The sequence below is a fragment of the Aythya marila genome (genome assembly GCF_965140915.1).
Source record: "Aythya marila genome assembly, chromosome: 24".
NCBI lineage: Eukaryota > Metazoa > Chordata > Aves > Anseriformes > Anatidae > Aythya > Aythya marila.
Genome location: NC_139065.1, coordinates 4,141,845 through 4,167,334, shown reverse-complemented (window position 1 = coordinate 4,167,334; position 25,490 = coordinate 4,141,845). Strand labels below are relative to the sequence as shown.

At 53.4% G+C, this 25,490-nt stretch overlaps 1 protein-coding gene across 9 annotated transcripts in view; it reads right to left on the bottom strand.

Moving 5' to 3' along the window:
• The window catches only part of NFASC (neurofascin), an 84,062-nt gene extending 62,104 nt beyond the window's left edge, over positions 1-21,958 (bottom strand). For 8 of the 9 annotated variants that reach the window (XM_082778649.1, XM_082778641.1, XM_082778644.1 and 5 more), the window contains exon 1: positions 21,576-21,648. The gene's annotated coding sequence lies outside the window, so the exon portion shown is untranslated. Of the gene's footprint in view, positions 1-21,575; positions 21,649-21,927 lie in introns of those variants that run through there. The other variant, XM_082778642.1, reaches the window with a different exon arrangement.
• Between the last annotated feature and the right edge of the window lie 3,532 nt (positions 21,959-25,490).

Sequence of the window (25,490 nt, the reverse complement as noted above, 5' to 3'; positions counted from 1 at the left end):
TCGCCCTAAAAGCCATTAAAACACTGCAGCTGACAAGAAACAAGGACTAATTAGGAGGGATTGGGAATGAAGGGCTAAATCAGCAATTTTCTTGAGTTCTGCAAGCCAAAGCTTGAACCGAAATGTGATACTGGTTTTCTAGCACCCCACCGCTCCTGTTTTCCCCCCGGCAGCACCAAGGGAGGGAGAAGCCATCAGGGAGCCCCCGAGACCACCAGCACGGGGCAGCTCAGGGCAGCCTGGAGCCGCGGCTATGTCCCTGTGCGTGGCCCTGGTCGGGCTCCAGCTGGCGGCTGCTGCAAGCCCTGGCCCAGACACTGCTCGAGGGGAGCCCGTGCTCGGCCAGGGCTTTTCTAAAGCCATTCCCAGGCTCTTTCCTTGACTTCTCTCGGACAGAAGTTCATCTGGAAATGCAGAGCATGTCCCACACTGGCTGAAGCAATACGGAAAATAGTAAACGTTTTTCACGTGGCTTTGGAAGGAGTCGTGCTCTTTTCTTCCAGCACGAACCCCGCTGAAGTTTTCCAGGTGGGGTTATCCTCACACTGAAGGAGCCATCAATCCAAAGGAAAGCTGCACACTCACTTTTGATTTTAAAAGCAGAGAGAATTTGAGTTTTTTTGACCAAAACTGCGCAGAGAGAACCACGTGGACCTGGATCACCATTAAAGGGGGAAAACCTCAAATCACTGGTTCCAAGTTTCCCATTTTTCTGTCTCGTGCAGCCTGAAGCTTTCCCTGGTCTGCAGCTCTTGAGGCAGCAGCAGAGCATGTGCACCCATCCATCACCCATGGGACCCCAAGGCTGGGGCTGGCTTCTCCGTGCCGCCGTGCTCAGCTCCCCTGGGAATTAAGGGCGCTGAAGAGCCCAGCCCGTTCAGGCATTTCCCTGCTTTAAGACTTCGTTACAAACCTTGATAAGGCAAGCGTATGCTCAAAAGATAGCCACATGAAAAAATCATCTCTCCCCAGAGATATTTTCACAGCTCATTTATTAAACCCCCTCAAAGAACAGAGGGGGAAAGCCAGCTTCGATTGTTTTCAAGCAGCAACAAGGGACACGAGAGTTCATTTTTGCCTTCTGGTCTTGCTGCTAGTTTCACTCCTAACAAGCCGAACTTCAAGGCAACGCAGTTATCGCATGAGCAGCTTGATTTTAAAACCAGCACGAACAAAGGGAGAGCTAGCCACAAGTCGGATCACTTCTGGGCTGATCCTGTACTCCCCGGCTGCATCTTCATATCCGATTCTACCAGGCTGCTGGCTCCAGAGCTACGCTTTAATTTCTTTAATTTAAGGATGGGATTTTCACGCTCATTTGCAGACAAGCCCATGCTTGGTATTACAAAGCCATGGAGCAACACCATCCCCACCAGAAAGCGCTAAGGGGCTTCTGTTAATGAGCTTCAGCTCGGTCCCATGCAGCACCAGATGGGATTTTTGCCTGGATCCGTGAGGGCAGCAAGGGGGTTTTCCAGGTGCTCTCGTCCCACTTGCAGCATCGCTCACCTGGCTGCAGGAGGAGGTGGCCGATCCCGATCCTTGCTCACTCGGCCAGCACTTCCCAAAGAAACTCCGTAAATCACCCAAATCTGCCAGAATCGAGCCCATTGAGGCAGCTCAGCAGAGCCAGAATATTTTTTCCACTGCTCATAAAACACTCCTTTTTATGATCTTACGATTACAAACAGCTGTTTATTTTGCCAGTTAGCTTTTTTAGAAGCATTCTTTCCAACGCATAATGAAAAGTGTCAGGCATTTTCCAGGAATTTTCAGAGCAGAGAAAGTTTGGCACTCGCTTCTTTGAGAATCGCTGAAAGGGGGCAATTAGCTTAAGAACAAGCATCTATTCTGGGTAGCAAGCTCAGGATCCGTCATCTGGCATCCAAACAGGCACCATGTGACAAGTGGATGCCGAGCAGTCAGAGCCTCCCTCCCGCTCAGGCATGCATACAATTCCCATAATGTCTGCCTCCCAGCCTGTGCTCAGAGCTGGGCAAACCTGCAGGCAGCTGTAACCCTTGCTTTCCTTCCCATCTTTTTGTTGAGAAAGCTGCAAACGAGCCGGCTGAACGCCACAGCCTGCGAGGTGTAGCCAGGTCCCCCTGCCTGGGCAGGAATTGGGGGCTCCAAGGGGCTTTCACCCCTCTGCATGCAGCATTTTCTGCGAGATTAGCACATGTTTTGTCCTCTCCACCACGCAGCAGGTGGGACCAAATGCAAAGACTGCCACCACGGTCAGTTCAAGCAGCAAAATTAACCCAGGGTGGAGGAACTAGGGGCACAAACACACCCCCGGGTTGGCACCGCGGCTGTGCTGCGAGCATCTCCGCGGCATTAAATCGCGTCAGCCACCCCGACTAACACATTTCCACCATCAGAAGCTTCACGCCTTGAAAAACGTGAGAGAGATGCGAGCTCTGATGCTTTAACAACCGAGGATTTCCACGCAGGAGGAACAAACCCTGCCCAAACGTGCCCAGGCAGCCCTAAATCCACTCGGGGCTTTGCGCTCCACCGTGCAGCGGGATCGGAGCGGGACGGTTCCGGACAGGGGTTTGGGGTCACCACCAGCCCCCCCAGCATCACTCTGAGCCCCCCAGCCTCTCGCCAGCACCCTGCAGGAGTGCAGCACTTGTGTGTGCCCATGGCAACCCACACTCATGCGCACAGCCGCCTGTGGGAGCAAAAAGGGGGGGAATTTGGTCCCCACCTCAAAAATTATTCATGAGAAATTAGAGAGAGCTACAGCAGCCCCCCTCATCCCCAAAGGTCCTTTCTCCCAGCCCTGCTGGGGAGCAGCCAGGCAGAGGACTTTCCTCTCTGCTCCCCTTGGCGAAAAGCAGTTAATTTAGAATTAAAAAAAAGGGCAGGAGCCTTTTCTTGGGGTGTTGGCTCTCAAGTTTGCACCTCTTACCCCTCGAGCAGGCAGAGGGTTTGCTTCGAGCCAGCCCTGCTCAGGTCCCACTGCACCTCCTGGGAACCCGGCACACACCCCTCAGCCACATCTCAGCCATTTTCTGCTAATTATCTTACACACACTTGCATGCAAATTCTTCCTACAGCGAGAGATGTGTGGAAACGTATTTGCCACCCCCAGGGGCGCAGCGGTGCGAGCATCCCTCTCCATCTCTGTTCACCCCTGCTCCCCTCCCATTAGGGCTGCCAGGGGCCTGGGGAGGTCACCGTGTGCTCTGCCCTTCTCGCCTGTTCCTCTCCAGTTGGCCACTGGATAGCCCACGGTGGCTAGTGGCTCCTGCCTCTCCATCGCCACAGCTCAGCGTGAGCCTGGGGTTTATAACTCGGGGCTGTGTGGTCGTGGCATGGAAGGTAAAATGCCAGGGCAAGGGGAGAGGGAACCCAAGATGCAGCCAAATTGAGCTTATCCAGAGACTTTGCTTCCTGCACGCCCAGTATCAGACACCTCGGGGGCAGGAGGGAGGTGGGTTTGTCCCACACCTGGGCTACCTGCAGTTGTGGGACCAGGAAGGATGCTGCCCCTAACAGATTTCTATGGGATGTGCTCCGAAAACAAGCCAGCAGCCAACATGGCTGTTGTTATTGGGGTATTCGGGTGGGTTTCCCTGTGAATCGTTCAAGAGGTTTCCATTTTAATCAGACCGAATTACAGCCACGGGTAAGTCTGGTGCATGTAACTCACCACGGCTCCTCCTGAGCAACCTGGCTGCAGCAACCCCCAAACCATCTCACCTGGGGGCTGCATGGAGACCTGGAACAGCTCAGGGAGGAGGAGAGGACGCATTTGCACGCCAGAAGGGACAAGCAAGAGGCAATGGCATCCTCCTCGTACACCCCAGCTCCCAAGAGCACCTGGCAGGAGGGAGGAGAGCGGAGAGGCAGATTTCCAGGTCACCAGCTAGCGCACGCCTCCTGCGTTCCTCCCAAGGCACTCAGCGAGGTGCACGGAGATTTCGGAGGGCTGCTGGAGCCTGAACGTCCCTCTGCAAGGAGGGCTTGGGCACAGCCGACAGCAGACAAAGCCTGCCATTAAAAGGTAATGAAAAGGCCCGGCACAGTTAGTGGGGAGGACTCTAATAACCTTCCCGAGGAGTTCTCTCCTGACTCACACCCCGAGGCTGCAGGGTGCTTCAGTGCCTCCTACCATGGCCTTGGGATGTGGTGCTCTGCTCCCACGGCTCAGCACCCGCACCCTGGGTGGCTGGGGGGCACCCACGGGTCCTGGGGAACGACCCCTTCCCACATCTGCACAGCGGGACCCAGACAAAGCCACGGCACCGTGTGAAGGAGCGGGATGGACCTGACTGCACTAAGCTTACACCTGGACTGCTGCTGCTCCACCACCTGCAAAAAAAAAGGCTTATTAAGGACCTGAGCAGCCAGGATAACGCTTCTACATCTTGCTTTATAGCTCTCTGGATTAAAAGTGAAGCATCCTAATCAAATCCCACACATTTTCAATGAACTCGGTCTCTGCACAGCCTCCTCCCCCCGCAGAGGATCGGGCTGTCTCCATCCAGGTCCAGCGTCAGCACCCCGGTGACGAGCGGCGCCGAGAGCAGGGATTGAGGTGTTCGATGCGCACGTCAGCCCTGCGTGACTTGGAAAGGAAGGGAAGGCAAGAAAGTCAAAAGAGACGCTGCGATGACAGATGATAAACCCAGTCAGCTCGCCCCTGCAGCATCCCAACCGGGCCAAAGGCAGTCGGGTGCCCCACAGAGCTGCAGGAGCCCAGCCCTGCTTCAAGGTGACTCCCCTCGTGCCCCAGGGGGGCCCTCAAGCCGGAGACATGAGCAGATTTTCCTGCCCATCCTACTGCAAACGCCTTTTGTCTGGGTGCCCGAGGATCTGCCCTGGTGCCACCTCCACCCCAGCTCCTTACAGGCTGCTCCGAGGGCAGAGGGAGCTGCCTACCTGTGCCTCTCCCATTTTAGACCTGGTTTTCCCCCCTCCAGAGCTCAGCTGAGGGTGCTCAGGCTCCTCCAGCCCTCACAACTGTGTGCCAGGCTGCCAGCATCTCCTGCACTGCTGCAGAGCATCCTTTCCTTGTCCCCCCCATGCCCCTGCCTGACACAGGGCTGTGTTATCCCCACCCTGGTGAGCAGCAGAAGGCACAATAGCAGTTATTAATAACCCCGACTCTCTCCTCCCTGCTCTTGCTGGATTTCCCTCATGAATAACGCAGGAGCTGCGGCTCAGGACACTGCCCACTCTGTCCCCTGCCACCCCCACGCCAGCAGGGAGGGGGCTCAAGTGCCAGCCAGGGCCTGTCCCCATGTCCTGGGCACCAGCACCGCCGGGACGGGGAGGGTTTTGTTCCCAGATGCAGCTTCCTTTTGTTCCAGCCCCGCCGGGAGCGATGTGACAGCCTCACGCATTGCGGGGCCGGGAAGGCAGAGAGCAGAGCTCCCGCGGGTGCCGGAGAGACCACGGATGGAGACTTCCAAGCCAGAGGTTTTAGAGCATTTCACCAACGTTTCAGCTTTATTGCCCCCTCACCGGCAGCAGCTTCTCATTTTACAGGCGTGCAAACGGCACCAGTAAAGGAAGGGCGAGAAGAGTCACAGGGAGCCTCAGCATCTGGGCAGCTCCCGGGTTGCTCAGCCCCATCCCTGCTGCTACCCATCCTGAAGTGCCAGAGAGCGATTTCGATGAAGCTCCCCGCCCTGCCCTGCAGCCACAGAGCTGACATCCCCGAAACGCAGACCTCACGGGTGCTGTTGAGGGTGTTCTTTGCTGCAAAGCACGAGATGAAGGCTCAAAAGCTCAAACTGCTCCAGGTCAAACAAGGAAGCCGAGGAGGAGCTGGCCCACATTCGGAGCGCACACACTTCATCCCAACCCACGGACAGCACCGGCTTTTCTGGCCTCTCCCAGCTGTGGCTACAAACAACAAAAACTCACTTGGAGCTCTCAAGCAGAGCAGAAAATGCAAGGCGTGCCCCAGAGCCAAGCTCCAAACACCTCTTGCGAATCCTTCCTGCACCCAAACACCCGAAGCATCCTTGAGTCTGCGTGCCTGGTGCAAGGTGTCCCACCTTGGTGCCCGATTACACCCACCCAGTGGCCACGCCAGACCCATTCTGCAAACCACAAGACCACGGCACAACACCTTGCGAGCACAAGCAAACGGAGCAGACCCGCTTTGCTCCAGCCACCCTGCTGAATCACTTACTGCATTGCTGGCGAGCAATTTCCCTGATCCTTGTGAGGCTCAAGCCCAAGACCCGGCGTGCAGCCGCAGCAGCTGCATGCTTCACTCGTGCAGCATCGCGCACCAAAGGCATTCGGAGCCCGGGAGCTGATAATTACCTCCCAGCAGGATTCGGCGCAGCCCGCACCAGCCTTGCCCTGCATATAATTAATGGCACCTCGCGCAGCTAAATGCTTTGCTGCCAGCCAGGCTCGAGCTGCCAAGGGAGAAGCTTTTTCCCCCAGGAGGGGGTCAGCTGGGGCGCAGCGGTACCCGGGCTGCAAGGGGGGTGACTCAGGGAAGGGTCCAAGCTCGGCTCCGTGCACCCCAAGCACCAGCAGTGGGTGCTGAGCAGCCAGACACGAACGGTTTTTCCTCATCACTCCCCCCATGGCACAAAGGGACTCAGGGCAGGGTGGAGGGGAAGCCGAGGTAAAACAGAGGGCAAGCTACAAGGCATGGGGTAGGCAGGCAGGGAAGAGGACAGGGAGCAAGACCCTGCACCAAGGGGGCTTTAACCCCCATGAGACCCCCACTGCAGCAGCGTTGTGCTCCCCCCAGTAACACCAGTGCCGAGGCACCGTCACCGAGAGGGGCCCCAACTCCGCAGGACAGCCTGTACCAGGGCACGGGGACACGTGGGATTTGCCTTTCTGAATGGAGAGCTGGGAGATCGCTCCCCCCACCCCAGAAACGCTTCCCTGGCCCACGCTTCCACCAGCTGTGGGTGGAAACCACTGAAAACTCGCTTTGAGACGTCAGGTCAAAATTCCCATCCATTTCTCTGGTCCGAGACAAGAGAAGGGCTGAAATTCTTCTTCAATCCAGCCCTGATGCGAAAAAAAATCCCCCAAATCTGCACCTCGGATCCTCTTCAGGCTCCTTCGCCCTCGCCGTGCATCCTGTGTTTCGCTATTTCCCCAGCAGCTTTTAAAGAGCCGGCCACAAAACGTCGAAGAGAGGTGATTTAATTAAAAAATGAGCACAGCCCGCATATGCATCCCAGTTCCTCTGGTAATTAGGAAACAGATGGGGGAAGGAGGGGGGGGGAGAGGAATCTTTGTTAGGTTAATTGTTTGAAGTCACTAAATGAAATATAGGTGGCCTGATTTCCCTGGGGGACTGTACGCAAACTTAAGTATAGACTTTTGCAGGGAATAAAAAAAAAGGGGGTTTTCCCCATGAAGGGCACCAGAAGATTATGACTAATCAGGCAAGAACAGAAGTGATAAACCCCAGGAAAAAAAAACAACAAAAACAACAACAACAAAGCTCCCCTTTGTAGCTTCAGATGAGGAATTGACCAATCTGATCCACAACTTCATTACCATCTTATTAAAACGCTATTTCCATTTTCCTGATTAAATGGGTGCGAGCAGAAAAGTCTTTGCAGTGCTGGCCGTCCTCCAGAGGCGGCAGCGCTGAGGGGTCAAAGCCCCAGGGGAGCTCGGGTGACACTTTTTAAGAAAACGCTTTGGTTTTGCTTCCCGGAGCCCGAAGGTGCCCTCCAAGGGCGCATCTTCCTCGCAGCTCGGATGTACCAAGAACCCGATATTTCGGAGCAAACACAGCAATATCTCCACGGCTTCCCAGCTCCCCTCTCTCAGCTCTTGTTATTAATGCTCTCTGGATGCCATATGCCAAAGGGTGCGTTCTTATCTCCGCAAACAAGAGGGCTCAATCCTTCCCCTCCAAAAAAAAAAAAACAAAAACAGTGCTCTAAAACTTACCCTTTAGAGACAGTTACAGCTCCAGTAACTGTAAGCCTCAGCCAGCTGATCAGTGTTACTAGTGACGGCTAATTTAATCAAAAACCCAATGAAATCTTGGATTTGGGGGGTTATTTCGACTTTCTCCCCCATCAAAAGGCATCGTAAGCACCACGAACCGATCCTGGTCCGACTCCGCTGCCTGCAGCTCTCATTAAGCCCGAGTTGCTGCCGGGTTAATTACACGGCCAGCCCTGCTGATCCGGATTATTCTGAGCAGGCAGCACCCATGGGGAAGCCAGCAATCCCAACCAGCTTTCAAACCCTGGGAAAATTAGAGGGGGGCTGGAAACGAGAAGGATAAGGGGTAGGTGCAATGGGACAATGAGAGCAAGACGGGGCCTCTGGATTTGAAACCCTAAGCTCCACTCCTGCCATCCGATTAGAATTTCGGTCTCTGCTTTGCTCAGTACCCAGGCAAGGCTTTCCTGCTGTCTGGTGAAATTAAACCACGATCTGGCCTTTCGTGGGGTAAGCACTGGAGAAGCACAAGTAAAATCTGAGTTTAAGAGCTGAAATTTATTTTAATCTGCAAAGATGCCTGAGGCAGGTCCTGAGCTGACCCATCCCGATACCAAAGAAAATGAGCATGGCGCGGAGCTACGCTGCAGGAACAGCGAGCAGAGCAGCCTGCTGAGGACATCAGCAACATTTTCATGGCTGCTGGGGTCGTTCAGGCACACTCAGTCCCCGTGCCCAGCACCAAGAATTATGAGGTTTGACCTTGCCGTTGTGCCCACCTCCTTTGGGAGCAGGGTCGGCTCTGCCTTGCTCCTCCTGATGGGGCTGCGGCTGCCTGAGGCTGCAGTGTCCGTGTGGCATCACCTAGAGATGCTCCCAGGACATTCCCCTGACCCCAAATCTTGGCTGATAATCCCCGATCCTGACCTTTACAGCAGCACACTCGCACAAGACAAATTGCTGAAGGTTTCCCAGCTGCTGGTGATGGGCAGGCGAGAAGCACGTCAGGAGGCATGGAAGGGACATCGAGCCTGGCAGGAGGCGACGGCCTCGGCGTGGTGGTGGGTGGTCAGAAGCAGGGCTCGTTGCCAGCAAAAATTCATCCCTGCTTGATGACTGAAGCCACCGGGGATTAGCTCAGCCCAATATCTCTATTGCTTTAAGTCGTGGACAGCGCTAGCTGCAGGCCTGGGAGATAGGGAGTAATGAGGACAAACAGAGGCTCCCCAGGGAAGACGAGCCATGCTCTCTTTTCAGGAGCCATGAAATCCCATTGATTGCTTACAGGCTTGCTCTGAGCAAGGAGAGTCCACTGTAGCTGGTTCCTCCTTCCCCCCAGAGGAGCCCAAAGAGGCTTTTAGAAGCCGTCACGTTTCAGGGATAATTAGCTGCTGGAGAGGGGCTGGCAGTTTGCATTCATGGGGTGAATGCCCACAAGTCAGCAACGAGCGCAGGGAAAATCCTCGACTCCTTGCACAGTCCTCACTTGGTGCTTTATCAGGGACTGAACATGCCCAGGATGGCAGCTGGGAAACAATTCTAGCTTAGCACAAAGCTGTTTATCAAACAAGATGCATTTCTTGTTCCCTGAAATGGCAACACGCAGGAGCTAACTGCCTTCTGCTTGCTTGGCCCTGCAAACCTCCCGCAGTCACACAGGACAAGTTTGGGGATCCTGCAAAGTTTCTGACCAGAATAAATTAACCAGATATCTCTCCTGCCTTTGTCGTGAAGGAAACTGCAAAGACAAAGCGGCTGTTATTTTCTAGTACTTGTACTTGGTGCAGTTTCTCGGTATTGCTTTCCTGCCTGCTGTCCCTCCTTATGGGGCTCCTTACAGATTGCAATGATACAGAGAGAGCAGGAGGCACGAGGAAGGGGTGGGAGCACAGAAGGAAACCCAGGAATCTCATCTTACCCATAACCGAAGGCAAATCATCTCCTCTCCAGCCCCAGCTCCTCTCCAGGAAGAAGATGCCTTTCATCTGCCTCATTAATACTTCAGGCTATATTCTAAAAACCCTCCGAAAGTCCCAATTAACAGTTTAACGCATCTTCAGCCTGCTTGTGAGCCATGGCTACTCTGCTCCTGGGCTATTCTCATTTCAGTGATCTTTTCTAGCTTAGAAACTCCTCACACACCAGCTCTGGCCACATCCTGCCTGCACCCCGAGCTCCGTGCAGCACATCCAGATGCAGGGTAGGACCAGCGGGTGCTTTGCACCCAAAAGGCACCTGAGAGCGGGGCTTTGGCCACAGCCCAGATCTGCACGGGGGTGCTGAGGACGTGGTCTGAGCAGCAGGAAGGATCCCGTGCTCTGGTACTGGGTGGTCTCGGGGCTGTGCTGCTGCAGCCAGCAGTGGTGGGATGGAGCCACAGCTGCCAGCACCAGGCTATAATTAGGCACAGGCACATGCTGATGGCAGCCAAACTCCAAAAAGCCTTTCTTTTGCCCTCTAGAGCCCAATGTTGAAGACGACCATGGATTTGTCACAGATTGCGATTCAGAAATAGAAAGACGATGGCACGCATTGCTCTGAGCTGCACGGGGTCCCTCGGCACTGGGACAATTAGGATTTTACTCAGGTGTCAGATTCAGTTTGCCTGAGCTCAGAACTGTGTTTATCCCTAAGACAAATCCCCCTCTGCAGCAAGCTCACGAGCAAAGGCTCATAGCAGCCCGTAGCCAGAGCCAGCCCAGCCGGCCCCGAACCGCCACCCCGTCCCCATAAGACATCTGGCCAACGCTGCCCACCCCATTGTGGGAGGTAATTGCGCCCTGGGGCTCCATCTGCCTTCCCACATCTCAACATCTGCTCAGAATCAATAGCAGGGAGCATCGCCAGCACCAGCGGACCCTGCTCGGAGGGACAATAGGCAGCGTCAGGCCGTGCTCTCACTGCTCTTCTCGGCTCCCTGGCACGCAGCTCCCATGGCTGTGCATGCACCACATCCCTGCTGCTTCCCTGTGCTGCTTCATTTTGCCAGAGCTTCTGACTGAGAACCAGGATTTGCCGTGAATCAGTTGGCATACGTTGGCTTGAGCTGAGCAAGAGCGGTATTTTAATGTACTCAGCAGCCACAAACTGCATATTTTGTGCTAATCCGGTACTTTTAGAGAGCCTCCAGGTTTCTTGACATGAGGAGAAACACAGGGCAGTCTCTGTAACATGGATAGAGGTTGGGAATTGGCACCCAGCTCATCCCCACCATGCCAGGAGGGAAAACATGGCCTTGGCCTGCCAGGGCAGGGGAATGGGGCAATTTGGGACCTCACGTCCCCAGCTGGCTATGAGTGTGCTGCCCTGGGCTGCTCACCCAGACACCACATTGCTCCAGCAACAGGCAGCACGAAGGCAAAGCCTCCCCCTGCAGAGCGTGAGGAATCGCTGCTGGGGACAGCCAGGAGGTTGCAAAGAGGCACAACCACCCAGTGACCCTGTGCCCTGGTTTTGGGGGCTGGCAGCTCTGAGGGTTTCCAGAACACCAGAGACCAGCTTGATTTTCTCCTGGATGAAAGTTCCAGCTTGATTTTCCCTCTGTCAGGCATTTCTGCCTGTTGCAGCAGAGGGAGCACAGCGCATCGCCCCCCCCTCCCCCAATGTGACTGCACACAGCTACGCCAAGCACTTCTCAGCCTCCAAGCCTCCGCTAGGTAGCATTAGCTCCACTGATGCTCTCTGCCACCACCAGCAGCCCAAAGCCTGCCTTAAGTCAAGTCACGCCACCCCTGCCTAAGCATGTCAGGGATTAGACACTGAAAAGTTCATTAGTGCCATTTCCCTGCTTATCACAGGCTGAGCCCAGCACAGAGGGGGGAGAGCAGGGGCACCAAGGGCTGGTCAGCTGCGAGGATGCTGTCCTGGGCTGCGCTAAGTGGAAGTGACACGCTGCCCTGTGCAGCGGGTGGCTGGAGCTGACGCTGTGTATGTGCTGTCTGCCTCAAACACGGGGATGATGCTAATCTCTGCCCATGATATGCACCCGCTGGTCAGCGCGGGTTAAACATCCTCCTGCGCCAGCAACCTGCTGCATCCCTTCCTGGAGTGCTTCCCCCATGGGAGGCAGCGAAGATCCCGATGGCACAAGGGGGCTGCTGAGGGAGTGGGAGCCAGCTCCTCGCCCTCCCCGGGGGCAGCATGGCGCTTGGACACCCCCCTGCTCCTTGCCCACGGGCACACTGCAGACTTCTCCACATTTGCTGGGTCTGGCTGCCTGCAAACCCTCATGCCCTCAATACACCCTGCAACCACAGGATAAAGTCATACGGGGAGAAGTGGGAGTTCCTCTTTTCCTCCTCATTATCTCCTCCTGTTTGAGGACATTTTCTCCATAGAGCTCCTGCCTGGCCAGCTCACCCCAGTACACACCAATGCTTCGACAAAGGATAAACTGGGAGTTTCTCTTTTCCTCCTCATTAACTCCTCCTGTTTAAGGACATTTCCTCCGTAGGGCTCCTGCCTGGCTGCTTCAATCCCAGTACACAGCAACGCTTCAGCAAAGCGGCTCCAAACATGTCTCTATCACAAGGCAGCAACCTCTGCACAGCCAAGGGGCACCGTGCAGCGGGAAGGCCCCAGAAACCCACCCCAGCACCTCCTGGTCTGCCCTGTCCCCCAGGAGGACACCAGCACGCAGACGTGGCCCAGTTCTGGCACGGCACCTCCGGGCCCGCAGGGACCTGCGGCAGGGAGCAGCTGACTGCAGCAGAGCGTGGCAGCCGCCCCGAGATTTGTCCTCAGGACTGCACCAAGCAGCTGGGGACAGGCCATTTTGTGCCCCACGGCCGCAGTAACTACAAAGATACCCGCGGTTCCTTTGCCACCAGCCCAGAGCAGCTCTTGCACAAAGCCGCGTGCTGTAAAAGCTGCGCCCAGGCCTGTGAGGTGCCAGCACAGGGGCTGGAATCCCACCACACAGCACATCACTAACGGGGCAGCTTCAGGAAAAGAAAAGGGCTGAGAAAAGAGAGAGAGAGGGCTGTCACCCCTTCTCTGTCAAACATCCCCTTCCTGCAGGGTCACACATGGTTACCCTTCTTTTACCTTAACCAGACGTGTTTTTAAGAGGCCACGCTGTCACTCAGAGGACTGGCGGGGGAACACAGAACTTTCCGGCCACACACCAGCAGTGCATTCAGCAAGCTGAGGAAGCCCCACGAATTTCCTTCCCCCCAAGGCATCCCCGGCACCCACCTTGACATCAGCAGACAGAAGCCGACCTCACAAAGCGCAGGGTCCCTCGGAGCCCTCCTGGGCCCTGCGAGCTCCAGCAGAGCGCCCAGGGGCCATCGGTGGTGCTGATGCAGGAGGAAGGCCACCAGCCCCCTGCTCCAACAGCAGTGCATTTACAACAGACAACCATGTATTCCCAGGAGCCCCGATATCATTCAGGACTCTCCTGTTGGTTGCAGCGGTGGCTTTCCTACCCCCAAAGTTGTGTTTTTTTTTTTTTTTTTTTTTTTTTTTTTTTTTTTTTTTTTGTAACATAGCACACTAATATCAAATTCTAGCAAGCAAAACCACGTCTCAGCTGCAATAAAACAGGAGCTGGGCTATCAGAGGTTCCTGAGAACAAGGAAGAAGATCCTTCAGCAGCGCAAGGAAAGGGAAATGCCATTTAAAACCAGACACCGCTCTGGCAAAGGCCAGATTGAATGAAGACTAAATAAGAGCTGACAAGCTGACATTTGAAAATGCAATTAGCTGCCTTGTAGAACCACCCTGTTATCTTATTGTTAATTATATGTTTGCTCAGTCTAAGAGGCAATACATTTATTTAAAATTCACTCTCAGGCTCTCCTGCTTTGACTGGTCCCTTCAACCAAAGACTCCCGTCCTCCCCCCTCCCCACCCAAACGCTACCTCGTGGGTTACAGCAAGCTCGATTCCCACAACAGGACCATGCTATTGTGTGTTATGTAACTGCCATTATAAACATGATTTTGGGGAAGGCAGCGAGTTAATTCCCAAGGTAGGAGGTGCTTGGGAACAACTGGATGCCAAGGAGAGAGCTGAGGCTACATTAATTCCCCACTTGCACATTCCCAGACAGGTGCCAGCCCTCCCCAGAAGCAATGAGCCCGGTCCCTGTGCTGAACTCAAATAAACTCTTCCTGCAGCCACTTGATCTAAGTTCCTCAATCAGAAAATTATTTGTTATTACACAGGTCCCTAACTCCTCTCCTAATTGTGATAAAGATGTCTTTTAAACATATTAGCGCGATCATGGCCATTTTATGGACAGAAACGTAATTCACATCTGTTTGTCTTGCAAGCCAAGCTAGGAGGAAGAAAAAAAAAAAAAAGCATGCCAGCTGAGCAAACATAGAGACCTCCTGAGTAAAAATCTGACAGAAAGAAAGCAAAGGCTCCCCAGCTCCTCCAGCACTCACAGGAACCAGTCCCACCTCCATTCAAAGACCAAGGCCCTGTAGGAAGGTTGGTCTTGGAGAGGGAGGTTAGAGCAGTGAGGCAGATGAGGAAACAGTGGCACACGAAACGTGACATTAGAGAGAAGCCTGCTGGACTGAGCTCCTGCCAGATTAGCCTCCCAGCTGTCACCACGGTCAGAATTCAGAAGAGGTCAACCAGAATACATAGCCGTGGACCCAGCTGCTGATATAGCTGGGGAACATAATTCTGTGGACCTTGGCATCTGGACACCAGACCTGCCAGTGGGAGATGTCAGGCTGGGACGTGCAACAGGACTTTGAAGGGCTCTTTTACTGCACAGATGTTGTCTCATAATAAGAGCAGCCCCCGTGTTTTGTATCAGCTCATGTGTGAATTAACTAAGTTTAGTTTTGCTGGGCATAAGGAAGGAACCACTTAGTTTTGACAGAAAGTTCAGCCTTAGATATTTTAATACAAAATTTATATTCACTAGATGCAGCGGAAGGAGAAAATAAGATTATCAGTTTATTAAGTAGGTTGATTTGACACAGCTTGCAGGATGTTGCTCTCAGTGCATGTTCGTCTGAATAGCTTCGCTGCAGAGGGCATCAAATCCTACCTGGCCACACCGCTGTGAATTTGCGGTGGGAGAAGTGAGAACAAGCCACGACTTCAGTCCCCAGGCATGCTGCGGGACTTGCAACTCAACTACAGGAGACTGCTCCAAAGGACAGTGCCCAGACATGGTCTGGGGCATGCCAGAAGCATCATGAAGGCAGGGCTGGCCTGAGAGGAGCGTCAGGGGTCCCGTGCATGCTGCCACACGTGCACGGCTACAAAGCCTCGGTTCTCTCACCCCCCTCCCTCCCACTGGCTTGCACACATCTGTGAGCACGTCATAGGGACTCGCACAGAAGCCAATGAGCTTGCAACAAGCAGGCTTTGTTGCTGGGTCTGTTGGGAATCTGAAAGCAAGATTTCACGAATCCTGACACCATTTAAGTGACAGCAAGAAAGAGAGCTTTTTCTGTGCCCTTAACTCAATAAGGGCACAGCTCAGCATACAGATGTGTCTTTATCAACTGCAGAGCCACGCTGTGCTGCTCGGCGTGTTAGTAACTCTCCCAGCTATCACAAACAGGGCTGTGTAATTAAATGCAAGGCGGCTCGTGGTACCATACCCTACTGAGGAACTGTTAAGAGCCTGTGGAACAAGATGCGGGCTGTCTCCAAGTCGTAATCAGCCAAATTTCTTTATGAGGAATGGCATTTTTCACCACTCACACACCAGAGCACAGGCAGCTCCTCATTCACTGAGCAGACCACACAAAGCTTCCAGAGGCAAGTCAAGAGTCAGGGCTGGTCTTCACTTTTTCAGCTCGTTGGGTGAGAAGGGAGCAATGTAATTTCTTTCCTTCCCTTCACCCATCCCGCCCTCAGGCTGTGTGAATATCCAATAAAAGCTACTTGACTGCCATGCCCATAACTGTAAATCTATGTACATGAGAAAAGGTGCTCAAAGTGACTCAGGGAGGGAGGGCTTCGGTTTGGTTCCTGCTGGTGGAAACCCTTAAGGCAGCAGGACCAAAAAACAATTCTGTTTGGAAGGGACTACAACAGGTCATCTAGCTCAGCTGTCTGCTGAGAGCAGGACCTGCTGTAAGGTGTAATCAGGCTGCTCAGCTCTTCGCCCATACTGGTGATAGGACTAAAGGCAGCGAGCCCCCGGCATGGAGCTCAGCACCCTGGAGAGCGGCGGCCCCGCACCGCTGCGGCCGGGAAGGCTCCGAGCCCCTGGACCCCCAGAGCTCAAAGGGGTCTGAAACCACCCCGACCCCCTGCCTGCAACCCCAGCACCCTAACTCCAGGTGGGATTGGGTCCCGGGCACCAAGGGCTCTTTGGGACCTTGAACTAAAAGCTCAGCCGGGTGATGCTGTGAAATCAAACCCCTGTGGTTCAGCTGGGAAAGTTGTCTCGTAGCCACATTCATGGGATTCTTGTCCGGAGGTTGCTTTGCTGACTTAACTTGAATTTCTTGTAACAGAACACGTATTCACTTATCATCAAGTGATTTGTTGTCTTGAATAGTTTCCTCTGGGAAAAGCTCCAGATCAGGTCTTTTGCGTTCACTTCTCACTAATTCCCTGAGTAAATCATTCTTTAAGCATCGCTCCTTGTTGAAACGAGGGGCTGGGATCCTCTCTCAGGCTCACACTGCCATGTGTGGGTTTGTGCACGTCCAACAAACATTTACATGGGAAGTGGAAATACTTACATGGGAAAATCTTTTCTTAAAAATCTTTAAGAGCAGGGAGTGTGCATCCTACTTGTGCACCCAGACAACATCAGGACACCAAGCAAATTAAAAGGAGGGCTTGAATGCTTGGTCAAGAGCACTGCTCTTTGTAACACCCAGAATGCCAAAGCTGCTTTTCCTCCATAAGTACAAACCATATCATATGGAGGAAAAACATTAAGGCACTAACCCTTGTACTTTGGTAGTTTCCCTATTTTTTGAGGCCCTGCATTCTGTTTTTAACTTTGAGATGCTCAAGGTCATTGGAATAATTGGGAAAAGTAAATATTTCCTAACAGGAAGGGGATTTCACTGCATTTTGTGTCAGATTCAAGGAGAATCCTATCCACCTCACAGCTCACGCTGCAACTGCCAGCCCTGCCCATCCATGCCAGGGCATTTCAGGAGGAACAGAATATGCAGGCTGACAGGGAGACAGTATCACGCTTGCTGTGACTTAGAAAGTCTGTAGGAACCCATCACTCCCCATGCTGGAAGCCTGCAAAATCTCCTGTCAAGGAGGCATGAAGCAGGAGAAAACCTGCCAGGAATTCAAATGAACCTCCAGGATGGAGCAGCTTGCACCGAGGCTCGGGGTTATGCTCTCTTTAAGGATCAATGCTGCTTCCAAAGGTGGCAGAGCAGCATCTAGGACAGCTGGTGCTAGGTAAATATCAGCTATACCTACGCCAGGCTTTGAAAATGAGATTATTCGTTGCCTGTGACAAAGAAGGGCAGTGCCACTGGAGCAGGGCTGCAGGAGGTGAGCCCCTCGCAGCCTGCAGGAGCCTTCATGTATGAACCTGCCAAAGCCTCCCAGGCTCTGCTGGAGTCACCAAGACTGGAAGGTGCCTGGTACCACATGAGATTGAACCTTGACTTTACAAAGCACCCTCTTTACAGCATGGATACTTCTCTGGCAGCCCTAGAAGTAAGCAGCCCTCAGATTAGACTTAACTGAGCAGCAGAGGCAGAGCAATGCTGGCAAAGGTCCTCCAGGTGCTGCTTTTTGAAGCAAAGCCTCCGATCCCTCCCCGAGGCCTATGTCCTGCTCTGCCTGCAGTCAGGGCACAATGCTTTGCTCTCCTGTGCCCTTGGGCTGGGCTCTGTAAGCTGCATTCCTAGGGAGCAGTGGAGACCCTTAGCAGGTACTGCAAGAGGATGGAACAGGTCCCCAGGACTGCAGACTGAGGAGAGCAAAAGAGGCAAGGCAAAGACTTGTCCCCGCATTTCATCCTCGGGAACTTCTACCTGGTTTAGCCACGCAAGCCCATCTCTATTTGTTCCGTTGTTAATCCTTTGTCTCTTATCTCATTGACTAGGAATTGTGATCCCCATAAGCAGGGCTGAGGTCTAAATCTTCCTCTGTTCTAATCCATAACAACACAGCAAGGTTTCTTTCAGCTTTGGGTTTAAAAAAATAAATAAATAAATAAATAAAGAGGGAGGATTATTTAGCATAACAACAACTTCAAGCATGTTCATTCTGAGCTGGGTCTTTAGAATTATGTAACAACTATCCTGGATAGCAAAGGTGAAATAAATAAATGAATAGAAGTTATGACCTGCTTCAGCAGAGGGGAAAAAGGAAAAAAAAAAAAAAAAAAAAAGAGAGAGCAGAAGTCATCCAACAATATTTAAAATAAAGAAAATGGGCTTTGAAAGAAGCTACCCACAGGGCAGGGAGACAAGCTAGACCTCTCTGACAAGCTTTGCTAGAGCCTTTCAGAGACTGTACCTGGATACAGCGCTGGGCTGGGGCTGCCTGTTCAGTTTTAAGATACAAGGGAATATTTTGATAAGGGCAAACTAAACCCAAGGAAGTACAGAGATCTTAAGGGGAAGCACCAGCATTAAAGTTTCCCTCTTGAATTTTTAGAAGCCGCCTTCCAGGTTCTGCTTCTATTCAAATGAAAAGCGATTTTCTATTATATGACTCAGATAAATTAATTGTAAACAACTGTAATGGATTTAGATCCTCGTGATGTAGCTGCAGTCTTTTTTCACTTGCACAAGCCGCCCTCTGCATCCACACAGAAACCAGGCGATTTCCCATCTCTCTGAAGCCCTATAACAGTAGGGCTGGAGGAGCTCTGCCTCGCCCGTCAGGTTTATCTACGTACGAGGTTAAGTGCTGATGAGATTTGATAGCCTGACACTGCAGAGACAACTACATTAAAACCCCATAAAAGTCAACACACACACACTAACTCTGTGCAGAGAGGGAAGCTTCAGCAGCTCCTGCTGGAGTCTCACAGCTTCACATCAGCACTGCAGAAGTGTCCTGGGGATCTGGCTGCTTAATTTCCCCAGGCACCCCTAACAACCTGAAGTGCAAACCTTGCACTTGTGGGCTCCTGCTTGCCAAAGCACACCAAAAGGAGATGTGGCCACAGCCCTCTGCAGAACCCATGCGAACCTTTGCTCTGCCTACAAGCCTCGATCTCTTGTTAGGGACACCCCGTAATCACCACATTTCCACTAAGTGGGGTTAAAGAGATGGCAGGGAAGGATTCAAGGTACTTGGCGGACATGAATAATTCACACAGCAAGCCTTGTCCCAAGGACACGAGGTCACCTGGTCAGGCCAAAACCAGAGCACTGGAAGCAAGGATTGCTTCAGTGGAAACTTAGCTCCTTTTTATCATCTCTTTACCATTCCCCATCAGCATACGAGCTCTGCAGCAGCAAAAACATTTTGCTTCTTGTCTACATGCATTCTTCCTTCTCTCCCAATCCCCTCCACGTGCAGCTCTTGGTTTACACTCAGGCTCAGCCCCCAGCACGTTCCTGCTCACAGCTGGGCTCAGCACCTTCCCCAGCCACCCTGCACGGGCTAAACCTAGAGGCTTACCCACAGGACTCCGAGCCCTCCTTCATTTAGGGGGTACAACCACACCAAGACCCGCATGCAGGGGCTCCATGGAGTAGTAGCATCCCCGCAGACAGCTGGCAGGAGCACAGATACGAAGGGTTAGGCCTCATTTCTTGCTATTCTAGTTAAAGCTACCTGACCATTCCTGATGCCTGTGCACTGCAGAAAGCCTCAGCAGTGGCACTTTGCCAGCAGGAGCATCGATTATACACAAGACCCACAACAAGAAGACAATTAGATCGCAGCTCGGCAAATAATTCATTATGAATTAATACCGTTTGAGAGCTTGGGATGTTTTCCATTTAATCATTAGGTGTGAGATGAAATGATTGGATTGCCTGACTTGGTTTAAATCAGATCCCTAGCCACAGCCCAGGCAACAAAACCGAGGGAACATCGCAGCCTCTGGTAACCTCCAGCGGGACTTGAAGGGTGATTTTGGAGCTTTGTTGTCCCGATAACCAGCACTATCACACGGCTTGAGCTCAAGTGAGACAAAGCCAGTCCCCAGACCTCAACCCCTGCAAACAAAGTCCATTTTCAAATTTCACAACTTGAGCCCATCCTCGTCAGCTGACGAGACCTCCATGCATTATTTATGCTGCACTCATGTTACAGCTACACAAAAAAAAAAAAAAAAAAAAAAAAAGGAAAGTCAGCAAGGGCCTGGCCTGAAGCTGTTAAATAGAAAGAATGTGATGCTGAATTTGGGCGGTTATCTTTCAGGGTAGGCCACGCAAAGAACTTTTCTGGAAACAAAGCAGTCACGCTGACAATCAGTGTAGCTGCCTGCCAAAGGGTGGACATTTTACACAAACACGGTCAACAATAAAGGAGTCGGCGTCTCAATAAAAGTCACTGGATTCTTGCTTTTGTCCTGAGCATCTGATAGGGGCACCCCAGAAACACTGACATTGCCACAGCATCCATCTTAAGACAGTCAGGCAGCTGGGCTGGGTTTCAGTCTTCCAGGTTTTCGGTTTTCTGCTGTATGTGCATCCCCCTGACCTTTTATACGGCCTCCCAAAAAGGAGCCAGAAACATCTCCGGCTGAATTTCAGAAACGCCCGATAACCCACATGTGATTCCAGAGCTCCGACCTTGAAAACAATCTCAAAGACAGCATTTGAAAGGAAAAAAGAAAAACCAACCCAAGCAGCGAGCCTCACGTGGCCTTGCCCAGCTTTAAGAGGAACGGGATTTTCTGGAGAACCCCTCCCTCAATCCCCCCATAACCTACTTAATGCACAACCCAGCCAAAAGCAGAGGCCTCAGCAAGGTGCAGGCGTGCATCCTCCCCGTGCCCCATCATCCGAGGAGCAGCCGAGGCCACCTTAGGAGATGTCACCCCACCGGCTGGTGCCTCCTTCGGGCCCAGGGTGCCCCCACCTCAGCCACGCACCCCCAGCAGACTTCTCTTCGGCCTCTGCAGGTCGTCTCTGAGCATCTCCCGGGGACTGGGAGCAGCTGAACCGCCAGCACAGCCGGAGTACAAATGATTCAGCACTTTCCCCACCTCCAGGAGCCTGATCGATAGCAGCGAGCCCTTCTGCAGGCGCAGCCCGAGCATGCGGCCCCGGAGCATCCCCAGCGCTGCGCCCCGCGGGGCCGGCTCCATCTCACGCAGCAGCAGCCCAGGTGCTGCCACAGAGGCCTCTCGGTGAGGCCAGGGATGCATTTTACCAACACGGGGTTTTTCAGAAGGAGAACACGAGCATGGCCACGAGCGTAGAGGGAAGGAGCAGGGCGCAGCATCGCCCAGGAGATTTTGGGGCCAAAACTTGCCCCGTCACACCAACCTCCGTACCCCAGCTGCATTTCCCTGCCTGCATCCTGTCCCCCCAGGGCTGACCCATCAGGGTTTTATCCCACACATACACCATATCATGACCCAAAAGCAAAAATCCCAACGCACACCCGAGCCCAGCACCCAGCTCCCCCCGCATGCGGCTCTGGCCCATTTCTGGGAGATGGGAAAAAAATGGGGGGGACCCAGGCAGTGGGGCCCCAAACCCGCGATGTGGATAAGGAGCCAAGAACCCCCCCAAGCCCTGGCTGTGCCCTGGGGGTGCCCGTGCCCAGCATCCCCCTAGGGCCCCCCTTACCTGCTCCGGGAGCGCCGGGGCTCGCCGCAGCCGGGGCTCGCCGCGCCGCACTGCGCGCTCCCGGGCGCGGCCGCGCCGCACTGCGCGCTCCCGAGCGGCCGAGCGCGCCCCCGAGGAGGAGGAGGAGGAGGAGGAGAAGGAGGAGGAGGCAGGGAGAGAGGGAGGAGAAGGGGAGGGATTTCTTAGCGGCGCCGTTAATTAGCACCTGCACCTCCCCAGCTCCGGCTCTGCCCTCCCCGGCACCCCAAGCGCAAGAGGGGACTGGAAAGGGGGAGGGGGGTGCCAGGCTCCGGAGCCCATCTCGGGCTTTTCGGGAGAAAAATCGGGTTCTTCCGAGAGTGGGGGGGGTTACCCAGGTGCAGGGCTCCCTCCCTGCCCCATGCCGGGTGCAGAAGTCCCGCAGCTTGGCTGGGGGCACGGATGGATGCAGCTGGGGGCTGCCTGCAAGCCGGTGTGCCCCCGCCGGGTGCCAGGCTGCTGTCAGCATCACAGCCCTGCCATCTCCTCGCTGAGTTGCTCATCAGAAACGTCAGCTTAATTAAAACCTCCCCCGTCTAGGAAAGGCTCACAGTGGGACCTGCCACTTTCCTCGCCATCCCCGTTACGGGATTTCATTACGAATGTTCTGCTGAGGTTGGGGAGCTCAGGTCCAGAGCACCACGCTCGTCCTGACTGGTTTAGCCTGTCCTCTAGACGACGTGTATTGAACGTGCTGCTGCACATCACGTATTTGAGCCCTTTATAGGGTTTGTCATGAAAAGCTTAGCCCAAAAGACACACTTGCATTTACACACGTTGCTATCCTGTGAACATCAGAGAAGAAATCACCTGCTAAGTCGTGTGTGTGTCCTACAGGACCTCCAGAGGAAAGGACCTTCCTCAGGGGGCTGGGAAAGGAGCTGTAGGCTGCAGTTTTACTATCGGGTAGTAGGCACAGTCATACAAAACCGGACCCAGAGAGCAGGTGCTGCAGGAGAGCAGCGGCCCAGCTGATATAAATTAAGGAAGATAAATTAATTAAAACTAGCTAAGCCAGAGCAGAGCTCCAAGCACCCAGCCCCAGCTGCCAGGAAACAGGGGCAAAGCCAAACCACACAACAGAGCAGGGAGGGATCAGCAGCAAAGCACAACACAAGTGCACTTTTAAGGCCCTTTCACTATTAAGGTCACTGAGACGCAGGCCTACCTCCCTTAGGAGCTGCTGAGCACCTCTGGAAATATTAGATATCACCAGGCTTTGCCATTTCTGCCAGGATCCCATTGTACAGCTATATTTAGGGCAGGAATTTGTAAAGTCATTCTTCAAGAGTTGCCTTTCAAGCTGTGTGGAGTGCTTCTCCAAGATGCTGATTGCTGCTAGCTCCAGAGGGGTTCAAGGGCATGCTGGGCTTCAAAAGAGCTGCTCCTTGCCATCCAAAATTTACCTCTCTGCCTTATTCCTACAAGTGTCCCATCCTGTTAATGGTGCTGGTTGCAAAGCAGCCTGCCGTGAAGGGACTGAGGCATTCCTCCTTGGTTTTGGAAGTCTCTCTGCAGAGAATTTGTGAAGAATCCTAGCTGGAGGAAAGCACTGCCTGCCTCCATCATGCAAATAATTCTTTGGGGTACGAACCAACGTTGGTTCACTCTTTGTAGCTACCTCAGAGAGGTGCACTGGAAGAAATGGTGAGCTGAGCTCTGATGAAAAGCTTTTTTTTTTTTTTCTTTTTTTCTTCCTGATGTAAAGAGATTGCATCCTGCACACGCAAGACATTTGTGACAGCTAACAATTAAAATTAGTGTGAACCTAGGCCCAGGTTCTTGGTGTTTCCCAGCAAGTATCCAGTTGAACTAGGAGGACATCCCTTACCAACAGAGAGAGGCATATGTACAGCAGTTATTGAGCCAGATCTTCCTGCAGGGCAGATCCCGGCCATGGCAGGCTCTGACGCAGCAGTGGTGTGCTCCCTCCTTGGCTCTGATCCTTGCCAGATCCACTCTGGGTATTTGCCTTCGCTCTGGTGGGTTCCTCTCTTTGCCTTCTCCCTGGAGATCCACTGCAATCAAATTAACGGGGTTAACCAGGGAATGGGCAATGTGGAGAAATTAGATGAGATCCTCTCCTCCAACCAATTTCTCTGAAGAAAATATTGATCAGCCTTAAAGCATTTGCACTTGGAAAGATGGATTCGCGTGTGCCCTACTGTGACACCCAAGCCCTTCAGGAAAGGCTGGTGATGGATGCACGTCCCAGGCACTTTATTTTAATGGAACAGCAGCCCCTCTTGCCCCTAGGACATAAATCATGGTTTCAGCCAGCCTGTGCTTCCCCAGTTGCGAGCACAGGACACAAAGCCCTTCCTGTCTGTGGCTACACCAGCCCTGGCAGAGGTGCCTTGCCTCGTTAATGCACCTGCAATTTACTTATTTTTTTCCAGCATTGGTGCAGAGGATTTAAATCCTAGCCTACAATTTAAATCCTCCCATCCTTTTATTTGCTCAGCCAGAGCAAAATGTGCGGGCCCTTTCGATGCAAGCACAGACTTTGGACTCGACAGTTCAAGAGGGGAAAGGATCCTTCTGCTCCGAGCACCCAGTTTCAGAGACCTCAGCCCTCCCTTTCCAGCCTCACCAAACCTCAGCAGCTGCAGCAGGACAAAACCCCCGACCTGTTGCTTCCAATCCCCCCCCCGGGGCTGGTGGGTGCTGCTGAGCCCAGCCCGGCTCTGCGGTTCGCTGTGCGCTGCTGCCATCTGCTGCTGCCGGCAAAAAAGGCATTTTCTTTCCTCTCCAGGACGGTCGCATTCAGCATCCACAAAGCCCCCTAGCACAACGCAGGGGTATAGTGCAGCTCTAAGTCCTGCCCAAGAGCCTCTTGCAGATCCCCTGTTGTGGGCGCACTGGGAAGGGTCCGCAGCAAACTGGGCGAGCAGCTCCCCCATTCCCTGCAGAATTCCCCCAAAAGATGATCTCCTTGGCTCTGAATTGAAGCTTTCTGTGTGCACATTGCAGGCATGGAAGAGGTGGAAGAGAAAGCAGGGCAAGTTTTATGGCCCCAGTAAAGGAGAGAACCAGCAAACCCGAGCGAGGCCGGTTGCTGCAGGGCACTGTGGCCAAGCAATCCTCCACCTTTGCCAGACCCCTGTGTCACCCTGATCCCCCAGAGCATTTTAGTTGATTGCCTTCCTTGGAGCGGTGCAGGGACTGGCTGGGTTTGGATTTTGCTGTTTTCTGGGCTCTGCAGGAGGAGCCTCTGTCAGTGCCCAGGCTTCCAGCTCAGGCAGCCTCCAGCGCCTTGCTGGTGCTCTCCAACACCTCATGCACTGAGCAGCAGATGTATTTCTGTGGTCCATCTTTAGTTCTCTTCTGTAGGGCCTCTAGTATTTAAACTGATAGCAAAGAGCCACAGCTGCCTGTTGGGAAGGATGATTTAGTTCCCAAGAAGTTACACGCGAGCAGCCCTGGAGCAGGGATAGGAGGTTTCTGGGCTCAGTTGCCAGCTGGGGGAGTGCTCTGCACCCCGTGGAGGGATTTACGTGGTGTCAGCCAGGCGTGCTCTAGCCTGATTTCCAGGACAAGGCTTCCTTCTACCTTTAGTTCCACAACAGAAGATCCTCATGGCTGTGCACATAAGGATCTGTGGAGTTTGCAGCCCCAGGCTCACAGCTCCTGACCTGACGGGGAGCCACTCAGTGGGACGCTGGCTGCAGGGAGCCTGCTGGGGCACCCAGGGGTGCTCACGACCTGGTGAGGATCACACTACTGCTGGCACCACTGAGAGCAAAGCCTGCTGCAGACTGGCAGGTAGGCAGCCACCAGCCCACGGAGTTGTCTCTGTTGCACAGCTCCAGGCATTCTCGGAGACTCCTGTGTCTAACACCAGCTCACTATGAAATATTAAGCAGCTCAATGTGAACAAAGCTTCGCTCTGACACT